This window comes from Papio anubis, chromosome X, assembly GCF_008728515.1.
Source record: "Papio anubis isolate 15944 chromosome X, Panubis1.0, whole genome shotgun sequence".
In the NCBI taxonomy this organism is placed as follows: Eukaryota; Metazoa; Chordata; class Mammalia; order Primates; family Cercopithecidae; genus Papio; species Papio anubis.
Window position 1 is genome coordinate 120,374,474 of NC_044996.1, and position 11,346 is coordinate 120,385,819.

General features: G+C 44.9%; 2 pseudogenes; one reads left to right on the forward strand and one right to left on the reverse strand.

Moving 5' to 3' along the window:
• Nucleotides 1–965: 965 nt before the first annotated feature.
• On the forward strand, nucleotides 966–1,511 carry LOC101008962 (annotated as a pseudogene).
• A 108-nt stretch (nucleotides 1,512–1,619) lies between these two features.
• LOC101008624 lies at nucleotides 1,620–3,429 on the reverse strand (annotated as a pseudogene).
• Nucleotides 3,430–11,346: the final 7,917 nt, after the last annotated feature.

The window sequence follows — 11,346 nt, forward strand, 5'->3', positions numbered from 1 at the left end:
AGCTGCTCGGGAGGCTGAGGGAGGAGAATTGCTTGCTCCCGGGAGGCAGAGGTTGCAGTGAGCCGAAATTGTACCACCACACTCTAGCCTGGGCGACAGAGCGAGACTCCATCTCAAAAAATAAATAATAAATAAAACAAAATAGAATATACACCTTAAGATATTATAAAACTTGAAATAATGTCAGGTGCTATGGAGTGGAAACAGTTCTGAGTCCCCTCTCAACAACAACAACAACAACAACAACAAAAACTGTAACAGGTTTTAAGGGAAAAACAAAACAAACCAGAACTCTGAATATGAATAGCAATACACAGACTCCATAGCACAGAATACCACACAAGAATGAGTTCTCTAGCAGTACTGTCATAAGAGTAGCTGGCTGGAGACTATACTTCCAGCAACAGGGCTCCTAGGTCAAAAATGTGTTAAAAGCTTGTGATATCAACAAGGACCAAAAAAAAGAAAAAAGAGGGGATGAGGGGGAAAAGGGAGGAAACGCTGCATGGACAGGTCCATTATAGACATGATATTCAGAAGCATAAAAATAATAGTCTCCAAAGAGTCCCCCTACTGGGGCAAAACCTGTTTTTCACTGCTAAGCACGGGAAAGATTAAGAAAGCGGAATAAATTCATTTGTAACCATAGCATCTTCCACATTTGAACGACAAGCATGTTCAACCTGACGCTGCATGTTAAGAAAATATTCAGCCAGGCATGGTAGCTCACTCTGGGAGGCCGAGGTGGGTGGATCACGAGGTCAGGAGTTCGAGACCAGCCTGACCAAGATGGTGAAACCCTGCCTCTACTAAAAATACAAAAATTAACCAGGCGTGGTGGTGGGTGCCTGTAGTCCCAGCTACTCAGGAGGCTGAGGCAGAGAATCGCCTGAAGCTGGGAGGCGGAGGTTGCAATGAGCTGAGATAGCGCCACTTCACTCCAGCCTGGCGACAGAGCAAGACTCCATCTTAAAAAAAAAAAAAAGCTTTTTGAGGAAGACGCGGTCGTAGGACCTGCGGATCTTTGGTTTGCACGCTCCTGCCCCTGACTCACCGCTGTTCGCTCTCTCCGAGGAACAAGTCGGTCAGAAAGCCGCGCAGCAGCCATGGCTTTTAAGGATACCGGAAAAACACCCGTGGAGCCGGAGGTGGCGATTCACCGAATTCGAATCACCCTAACGAGCCGCAACGTTAAATCCCTGGAAAAGGTGTGTGCTGACTTGATCAGAGGCGCGAAGGAAAAGAACTTGAAAGTGAAAGGACCAGTTCGAATGCCCACCAAGACTTTGAGAATCACTACAAGAAAAACTCCTTGTGGTGAAGGTTCTAAGACATGGGATCGTTTCCAGATGAGAATCCACAAGCCACTCACTGACTTGCACAGTCCTTCTGAGATTGTTAAGCAGATCACTTCCATCAGTATTGAGCCAGGAGTTGAGGTGGAAGTCACCATTGCAGATGCTTAAGTCAACTATTTTAATAAATTGATTACCAGTTGTTAAAAAAAAAAAGAAAAAGAAAGAAAATATTAAATATGCATATGAATCTAAGCAACATAAAAACCAAAGACTAAATTATGAATCTTAAAAAATTGGAAAAAACATGTTTTAAAGCCAAGTAGGTATGATTCTGAAAATTATTATATATGACATAATCCAAGAAAGGCCAAGAAAAGAATCCTCATATTGTTCAGTATTTAGGCTTGATGTTGTCCTAGGAAAATAGTGATAATTCAAAGAATATGTTACACATACAACTAAAAAGTCCCCTTCTGGTTTCAAATGAATTGAAACAACAATCTTCCTTGGCTAACTTTTCTCCTCTGTCAAACAAACCTTCTATGTACAGGACCAGTTTAAATCCCTCCTCCCCTTCAAACACGAGATATGAACATCCAGGAACATTCTGCAATGCAAAGTGCCTTAAGAAAGAGAAGGATTCTGGAGCGCCGGGGGTGATATAACTGATCTGAGGAAACTGAGATGCTGTTGACACTGATGGGAGCCAGTCAGGCAATAGTGGTTTGTTTCTCCTCGGGTGTTTCCTCCAACAACTGCATGATCAGTTCACGCAGGGGTTTGCAGACCTTTGAGTAGCCCCCTCCTGTCAAATGCAGAAAATCAAACATGTCGTGGCAGGAGATGGCATGGTTGGAGTGCACGAAACCCCTGTCAGTATCCAGGAGCTGCACGTTGGTAAGTTTCAGCAGCGAAATCTTGAGGAGTTGGTTCACCTTGGCGTTCTTTTGCCTCAAAGGGTTGGGTTTCTCACCTTGAGGTAACAGATCAAATACAATGATTTTGGCCTGTGGCTGCCTTGTGTTGATAAGTTGTACCATGGCCACCATACCACCTGCTACCTCTTCTGCTTCATTTTCATGGTTGTTTCTTCCCACCCAGACAACAATGACCTTAGGCTTAATATTCCCCAGTTCTCCATTCTTTAATCTCCACAAAACATGTCTTGTTGTATCTCCCCCAGTTCCAAAATTCAGTGCTTGAAGTGGGGAAAAAAAGCTCTCGCCATGTCTCATATGGCTGCATTAACTGCACCATGGAGCCTCCCACAAATCGTACATCAGGCTCTTTGTCTTTACAGTCCAAAACAAGTCTGTCGTGCTGAGATATCCGTCTGTCATCTCCTTGAATGTCTTCCGCCGCATGTGGAATAGCTGCTGGGTTTGAGTCTCCTTGGTTCATTCTACACTGAAGGAGGGGGTCCATGCGGGCCCCAAGCGGCTGAGGCGTCTATGGGTGTCGTGTCTGTCGCTCCCTTGGTCAGGCGGCCCCACTCGGGCATATCCCTCCTTGGGCCCCAGTACCAGCAGTAGCCGGGAGTGACACAAAATTTGCAGTCTCTTTAACCCACCACCAGAAGGATGGATATTTGGATGCAATTAGCAGTCTTTGTCTCACATCCCTTCAAGACAAACCATCTAGAAGACTAAGAGAGGGACGTTGCTCTATAAAACTCCTCTCTTTTAAGATGACTTCCTGGAAACACCACACAAAACGTGTCCTCCTCCAGAATTTAGTTAAATTGGCCACTCCTTCCTGAAAGGGAGGCCAAGAAATGTGGTCTTTCAGCTCATGAAATAAACTCATGAAAACGCATGAAAATAAACACTGGCCATTATGCTTAGAAGCTAAAGGAAATCAGAGTAAAAACTAATGGTAATCTCACAGTGATTCTCATGCCAGCTTTTTATAAAGCTCTAGCAAACTTTTAAGACATACCGCCCATGGGTAAAATAATTTGCACATTAGTAAGCAATTGAGAACAGATGAGTCATAGAACAGGAAATACAATTGACCAATTGTCACATAAAAAAATGCTTGACCTCATTAATAATGAAAGAAATGCACATAAAAATAATAAGTTTTGCCAGCTGCAGTGGCTCATGCCTGTAATCCCAACACTTTGGGAGGCAGAGGAAGGGAGATCGCTTGAGCTGGGGAGTTTGAGACCAGCCTGGGTAACATGGCAAAACCCCGGCTCTACAAAAAAAATACAAGAAATTAGCCGGGCGTGGTGGCATGTGCCTGTAGTCCCAGCTACTCGGGAGGCTGAGGTGGGAAGATTACCTGAGCCCAGGAGGTCAAGACTGCAGTGAGCCATGATTACACCACTGCCCTGCAGCCTGGGTGACAAGAGTTATCCCCTGTCTAACATAATAATAATAATAATAATAATAATAAGAAGAAGAAGAAGAAGAAGAAGAAGAAGAAGAAGAAGAAGAAGCAGCAGCAGCAGCAGCAGCTGCTGCTCTTGGGTGTTCTTCATGAAACTAACAATATTTTACAAGATTGAAAATACCCAGTGCGCCGGGCGTGGTGGCTCAAGCCTGTAATCCCAGCACTTTGGGAGGCCGAGACGGGCGGATCACGAGGTCAGGAGATCGAGACCATCCTGGCTAACACGGTGAAACCCCCTCTCTACTAAAAAAATACAAAAAATTAGCCGGGCGAGCTGGCGGGCGCCTGTAGTCCCAGCTACTCGGGAGGCTGAGGCAGGAGAATGGCGTAAACCTGGGAGGTGGAGCTTGCAGTGAGCCGAGATCGCGCCACTGCGCTCCAGCCTGGGCGACAGAGCGAGACTCCTTCTCAAAAAAAAAAGAAAAAAAAGAAAAGAAAATAGCCAGTGCTATCAATGTTGTCGAAGCACAAAGTGAAATAGTCTTGGCTAGTTTTTTGTATTTTTTTTAGTAGAGACGGGGTTTCACCGTGTTAGCCAGGATGGTCTCGATCTTCTGACCTCGTGATCCGCCTGTCTTGGCCTCCCAAAGTGCTGGGACCACAGGCTTGACCCACCACGCCCGGCCGAAATAGGCTTTTTAAAGGACATTTTGTCAATATCTATAGTTACTATGCATATCTTTCAATGGAGCAATTCCAGTCCTGAGTCAATATTCTATAAAAATAATTTTACAGGTATTCAAAAATGTAAGCAAAATAAGGCCAGGTGCCCTGGCTCACACCTGTAATCCCAGCACTTTGGGAGGCCAAGCCGGGCAGATCACCTGAGATCAGGAGTTCAAGACCAGACCGGCCAACATGGTGGAAACCCATCTCTACTAAAAATACAAAAATTAGCCGCGTGTGGTGGGGTACACCTGTAGTCCCTGCTACTCAGGAGGCTGAGGTAGGAGAATCACTTGAGCCCAGGAGGCGGAGGTTGCAGTGAGCTGAGATCATGCCACTGCGCTCCAGCCTGGGTGACAGAGCAAGACTCTGTCTCAACAAAAAAAAAAAAAAAGCATGTAAAATAATGTGCATTTCAGTGTTCATGTGTCACACAATATAAGCTAACTTTTATTTAGCATCTATAGTGCAGCACAGTACGGCAGGTACTTTTATCATCTTCAATTTTCAGGTGAAGAAAGTAAGGTTAATTTGATTGCCCATGGCTACTGAGCCAGAAGTAGAAAGAATGGGCTCGAAGCCCTGTCCCATTGATTCCAGAGCCCAGGCCCTCACACACTGCACATTCTGTTACAGATGTCTTCACAAATCTTGCCGAGCATGGCAGATGTGCACTGCTTTAGGATTACTTTTCTTTCTTTTTTCCTTTTTTTCCTCTTATTTTATTTAATTAATTAATTAATTTATTTATTTATTTATTTATTTATTTTGAGATGGAATTTTGCTCTTATTGCCCAGGCTGGAGTGCAGTGGCACGATCTTGGCTCACTGCAACCTCCACCTCCCAAGTTCAAGTGATTCTCCTGCCTCAGCCTCCCTAGTAGCTGGGATCACAGGCGCCCACCAGCACACCTGGCTAATTTTTAATATTTTTAGTAGAGATGGGGTTTCACCATATTAACCAGGATGGTCTCGAACTCCTGACCTCAGGTGATCCACCCACCTTACAGGTATAAGCCACTGTGCCCAACCAGGATTACCTTTCTTCTCATGTATTCTTGTCATCTTAGTTCAAGTCATTCAGACGGGCAAGAGAGAGAGATGCTGGAGTGAGGGAGAAGATACTGAGCATAGAGTTAGGAGAACTAGATTCAAGTATAGAATTATTTAAATCACCATATTTTGAGGCGGGGGTGGCAGGGTAATACATAATGCTGGCAAAGTTGTAGCAAAATACATAAGCTGTAATACATAATGCTGGCAAGGTTGTAGCAAAATTGGTACATTCATATGAAGGTAGTGTCAATTGGTTCAACCAGTTGGAGACATTTTTGGCAATATTTCAAGAGACTAAAATGTTCATAGTCTTTAATCAGTAATCCCACTCTTAGGAAATTATGTAAAGGAAACAATGCAAAAGAATAAGTTAGGTGCACAAAGGTTTTCATTACAATGCTGTTTGTGATAGCAAAACAATTAAAATAACACAAATGTCTAATATGGGGGAATGATTAAGCAACGATTAAGAGTTTGTGTTTGACAAGAACCACAGCTGTTCACCTTTTTTCTCAGAATCCTTTGGCTCATCAAGCCCTGATCCTCACGCAGCCCCGGGTGCTTGTGTTAAATAAAACAACAACAGTCGTGAAGGCACATTTTAGCTCTGCAGAATCAGAATGGAGTCAGCCCAATGTTTTCTTCACATGTAAAAAACTGAGAACAGCTCCACCTGCCCTCTTTTAGCTCTGCATAAGTCTCTGGTCTTTAGCACATTTGCTGTTTACAGTTGCAACTCCCTCACAGTTTTCTCATCATTTCCAAAATGTTTTCTTCCCTGAAGTTGTGCCTAAGCTTCTGGCGTTCAGGATGCCCGCCAGGAGAGGCTCTGGGGCCTGGTTGCCTCCAGCGTCAGCATGACAGAGGCCAAATCGCCACTTTACGAACTGCAGAGCCTCACCAAGAGATGACCTATAATTATAAGAAATACAACAAATAGTGATTATTTTTATTGATGTCAAACTGCATTTTTACAATGAGCTGTGTTCCAAGTGAGAATGCCTTCTTCCCTGGCCAATGCCCAGCTACAACCTGCTTACCAACTCCATGCACAGAACATAATCAGTTCTTGCAGGTTTGTCCGAAGTGTCCTAGAGAAGCTGTTTGGAAACAATGTCCACTGCAGGGGGCTGCCAGTTTTGAGGATGACGTGAGGTGGAACAATGACCATCATTAGTGAACAATAATGGAATCAGAACAATACACCAAATGCTTTAGGAAGTTAAAATGTTCCCTGCCTAATGGCCACATGTGCCATATAATTATTTTCTTTGTGTACTTATTGCAATTTTGAAATTGTCTTTCATTATAAATTGTGTTTACAATATAGGTGACCCCCTTTTGCTACATATTCTAATACTGCCAGGTCGTGATGTTTCTCAATACGGTAGATGTCTTTTTCTTGGCTATATTTATTTATTTAGCTCCTTACTTCTATCTTTTTTTTTTAAGCTGCTTTCTTTTCTATAAAACCTCTTTCAGAAGGTAGCTGAGAGTAGAAAGGAGGTGTGCTTTGTTAGTCCCAAATTGTAGTCGTCCACCCACTACTAGCAAGCTGTGTGACTGCGGACAAGTCAGTTCATCTCTCTCTAATGCCCCAAGTTACTCATTCTGTAAAAATGGGTGAGATTTACAGAGGAGAAGAGCAGTAGATTCCAGGGTCAGACTGCCTAGCTCATTCCCATGCTGGTTCCACCTCTGCGACCTTGGGCAAACTGCTTCTCCCTGTGCCTCAGGTGAGCAACCATCACAGTTTGCCTGGGATTGAGGAATTTCCCAGGATACAGGACTTTCAGTTGGAAAACCAGGCAAATCCTGGGAAAATCAGGCTGAGTTGGACACCCTCTCTGTGCCTTGGTTTTCTCATCTGTAAAAGAGGGATTCTAATAAGTTGATCCATGTGAAAAGCACTTAGAACTGCAGTCTAGCATTTTGGTGTTCTTTATATGAAGGAAACTTTTTTTTTTTTTTTTTTTGAGACAAAGTCTTGCTGTATCACCCAGCCTGGAGTGCAGTGGCACGATCTCGGCTCACTGCAACCTCCGCCTCCTGGGTTCAAGCAATTCTCTCACCTCAGCCTCCTGAGTAGCTGGGATTATAGGTGCGTGCCACAATGCCCAGCTGATTTTTTTGTATTTTTAGTAGAGACACAAGGTTTCACCATGTTGACCAGGCTGGTCTCAAACTCCTGACCTCAAGTGATCCACCCACCTCGGCCTCCCAAAGTGCTGGGATTACAGGCATGAGCCACCACACCTGGCCAGGAAACACATTTTAAGTACTGGCAAAGAGTAAGCGCTCAATCTGTGCCACCTTCTATTCTCAGGATTGTCTTCTCTAAGGCATCTTCTGTCTCTCTCTTCCATCCCACTCTGATACTATTTCCCCATCCCCTTTCTCCTCTCTTCTATTTAATAGCTTAAAGACTTAAATGTGAGCATAGTTTGTAATAAGCCCGACATGCTGTGAAATCCTTTGTTTCACTTACCACTACAGACAATACCAATGATGCCTTCGAAATGTTTTTAAGCAATTTAATATAGCTCTCATTGGAATGTCACAATTTTCAAAGTTATAGTTCAATCTCCCTTTAGTGTAATGCAATAAAAAGGTTACTCTAATGTCATTTCCTTCGTATAAATAACATCAAAATGCTTCAACCCAGAAGCTGAAGAAGAGCGAAAGAAGGTGAGGAGAAGCAGGTAAGAAATTGGTCCATGATGACATGCAAGGGCAGCACTGCCTGGGCCGGTTTCCCTCTCTGTCTTTGACAAGACATTCCTGGGTGAGATATTTTTGCTTTCCATGCAGTGGGAACCAAGCCTCACCAACGGGATCCTGGAAGGTGGGGGGATAGCTGTTGAAGAGATGGCTGGGAACAAATGAATGCAGAGAAAATCTCCATAAACAAGGCCCCCTTTGAGAGGAAAACAGGACTCAACATATGCCAGATGGAAGTGGGACCTCCCAGGGAATGGAACTTGGAACAGCCCTCTCTGTTCTTTTTCTTTTCCCAATCTATGATTCCTAATAACTAAATAGGCCATATTTTTGGAGGAGATCAAGAGAATGAGTGAAAGAAAGGACAGGCATTTTCTCTGATGATCAGTCCCTTTTTCAGTTGGCAGAGAGCAAAAAATCCCTCCTCAATATTTTTGTGGGGTGTGGGGGGGGGCAGAAATTAAATCAGCCTATCTTTGTTTACAATTCTCTGTGTGGGGTACACACCACCATACCCCAAAAGCCAGGCCTGCATGAGGGAGGAAGGAAGGAAGGAAGGAAGGAAGGAAGGAAGGAAGGAAGGAAGGAGAGAGAGAGAGAGAGAGAGAGAAAGAAAGAAAGAAAGAAAGGAAGGAAGGAAGGAAAGAAGGAAGGAAAGAAGGAAGGAAGGAAGGAAGGAAGAAAGGAAGAAAGAAAGAAAAGGAAAAGAAAAGGAAAAGAAAAGAAAGAGAGAAAGCAAGCTAGCTTAGAATCGGCTCTACAGTGTGAGAGATTGTCAACAACAGCATTTTCTATTTGTACTGTTGGTGGTCTCTTCATTTGTCAGAAAAGGGAAATTTTACACCTGTTAGATTATAGTCTTGCAGCTATTTATTAGGTAGAACGTACAGTGACAGATAACGCCAACTCTCTATTATCCATGAAAAGAAATACGTAAAAATCACTCCTATGTCTAAATTTCACTTGAACCGTGGGTTTCAATCGCCTTTCTTTCCAGCCTTTCTGGGATTCTCTAAGCAAAATACATTGCTTTTAATTTCTTTTTAGTCCTTTGCAAGCCTTAAACCGTAGGAGTAATGAACAATGAAATGGCCCCAACAGCAGTAATGGGAGAATTGAGGGAAAAGAATGGGGCCAGGATAAATAAGGGATGGGGGCAGGGGAAAAGATCAATCAGCGCTCACCTCATGAGGATGAAACATCAAGTGCCATTTGCCCAAATAAAAGTACCTACTACACTCCCACAGCCACAGTGCAATTTTCTGATTCGGGAAAGATGTTCCTGGGTACCAGGAGCTGTACTAAGACCTGCAAAACCTAAAGTGGGGGCAAAGAATGTGATGTTGATTAGAGGCATGCAACACAAAATTTCATGCGATTGTGAGAAATCTACAATTTCCTACTCAAAAACAAATCCGTTTGAGATTTCATTTAATCTCCAAAGAAAAACAGCTAAGGCTCACTTTCTGTGCATTAGCATCTGAGTAGATGTATTTGCTCTCCTCCTCCCACTCCTTCTGCCTCCACTCTCGGCCTGCACCTGCTACCACGGTCATTTTTGAGGGGCGATCGAGTCTGTGCGTCCTGGGGACCCCTCGGTCCCGAGCCCCACGCGGAGCCCGGCGCCTCTCCTCCCAGGCCCTCCCGGCCCGCGCCCTCTCGCGGGCGCCCATAAGTCCAGCGTCCTCATTCACCTGCGCCATTGGGGCCGCCGGGGGTCGGGTCTTGGCTTTGCTCACCGGGTCCCCGAGACCCAGGAGGCGATTTGACAAGGGGCGTCGGGGCCGCAGCCGCAACGTCCCTAAGTAGCGCGGCCCCAGCAGGGCGCCCGGAGCTCCCCTGCCCCTGGGCTCCTGCACCTCCTTCCAGACGGGGAAACCGAGGCCGCCTCGGGCAAGCCGTGCCCTAAGGAGCGCCCTGCCCGGGGTGCCGGGTTAGAAGAGGAGGTGACGCCGTCGGTGCCGGACAGGCCCGGCCTCAGCGGCCCCACGAGGCCCCTATAGGCCGTGAGTGCTCCAGTTCTCCGCCACCGTCGCTGTCCCAGTCTCAGTCTGGGAACCGTCCCCCTTCCCTCAGAGATGCTGGGTGTCTCAAAAGAGATCCCGGGTGGGCTGGAAAGTCGGGAGCAGAGTGGGGGTCGTTGGGAGGAGGATAGAACTGGCCCAGGTTTGGAGGAGTCGCCTGTCAGAGCGTTGAATGTAAGCCCTTTTGCGCAGTTATTTTTATTCCGGGGCCTTTCTTGCTCGTCCTCGTCCTCGTCCTCCTCCTCTATTTTTTACCCCTTCTGTTCAGCTGTTTGTGTTTTCTGATCGGGGAAGTGATTTGCGGCAGGAAATTAGATATCTTTATTCCAGAAACACTGTGGTTCTAATGGTGTCTATTCCAGAGCCGGCTCCATCTTAGCAGCTTTCTTTCTTTCTTTCTTTCTTTCTTTCTTTCTTTCTTTCTTTCTTTCTTTCTTTCTTTCTTTCTTCCTTCCTTCCTTCCTTCCTTTCTTTTCTTTCCTTTCTTTCTTTCTTTCTTTCTTTCTTTCTTTTCTTTCCTTCCTTCTTTCTTTCATTCCTTCCTTCCTTCCTTCCTTCCTCTCTCTCTCTCTCTCTCTTTCTTTCTTTCTTTCTTTCTTTCCACTTGCAGGTTATTTTGCGATGAAGGGAACAGAGCGCAGTACAGCCCGGCATCTTTCCTCCTCCCTTCCACACAATACAACTCTTAATTAAACACAGGGACACCCACACCTCCCTTCCCACAGGACCCCTTCCATCTGCTCCTCCCGCTCTGAAATATCAGCCTTGTATGGGCAGGGAAAGCCTCGTGTTGAACTTCCCAATTAGCAAGACATATCGCAAAATGAGGGACTCTGGGAGCTGTTGTCACTACTATTTTTGATCCTTCTTTTCTAGGCCCTACCTAGTAAGTGTTTTGGTGGCCTTGGTATAACTTTAAAATCCTGCAAGTCTTTAGAAGCACGATTTCTGTTTTTCTGATTGATGAGTTCAGATTAACACACACGGTGCAAAAGAAGTAAGTTATGGATCGATTTGAACTGGGAATTTTTTACATTTGTAAAAGCTTCGTCTTTAACTTTTTTAAAACCAGAGGTTGTAAGGGCTTCGAGGAAATTCAATTATTTCCAGGTTGAACAAGTGAAAGAGGGTTGGACAAGAACCCTGCATTTCTCTTTTCTCAATTTCTGGCCAGACCAAGAGGG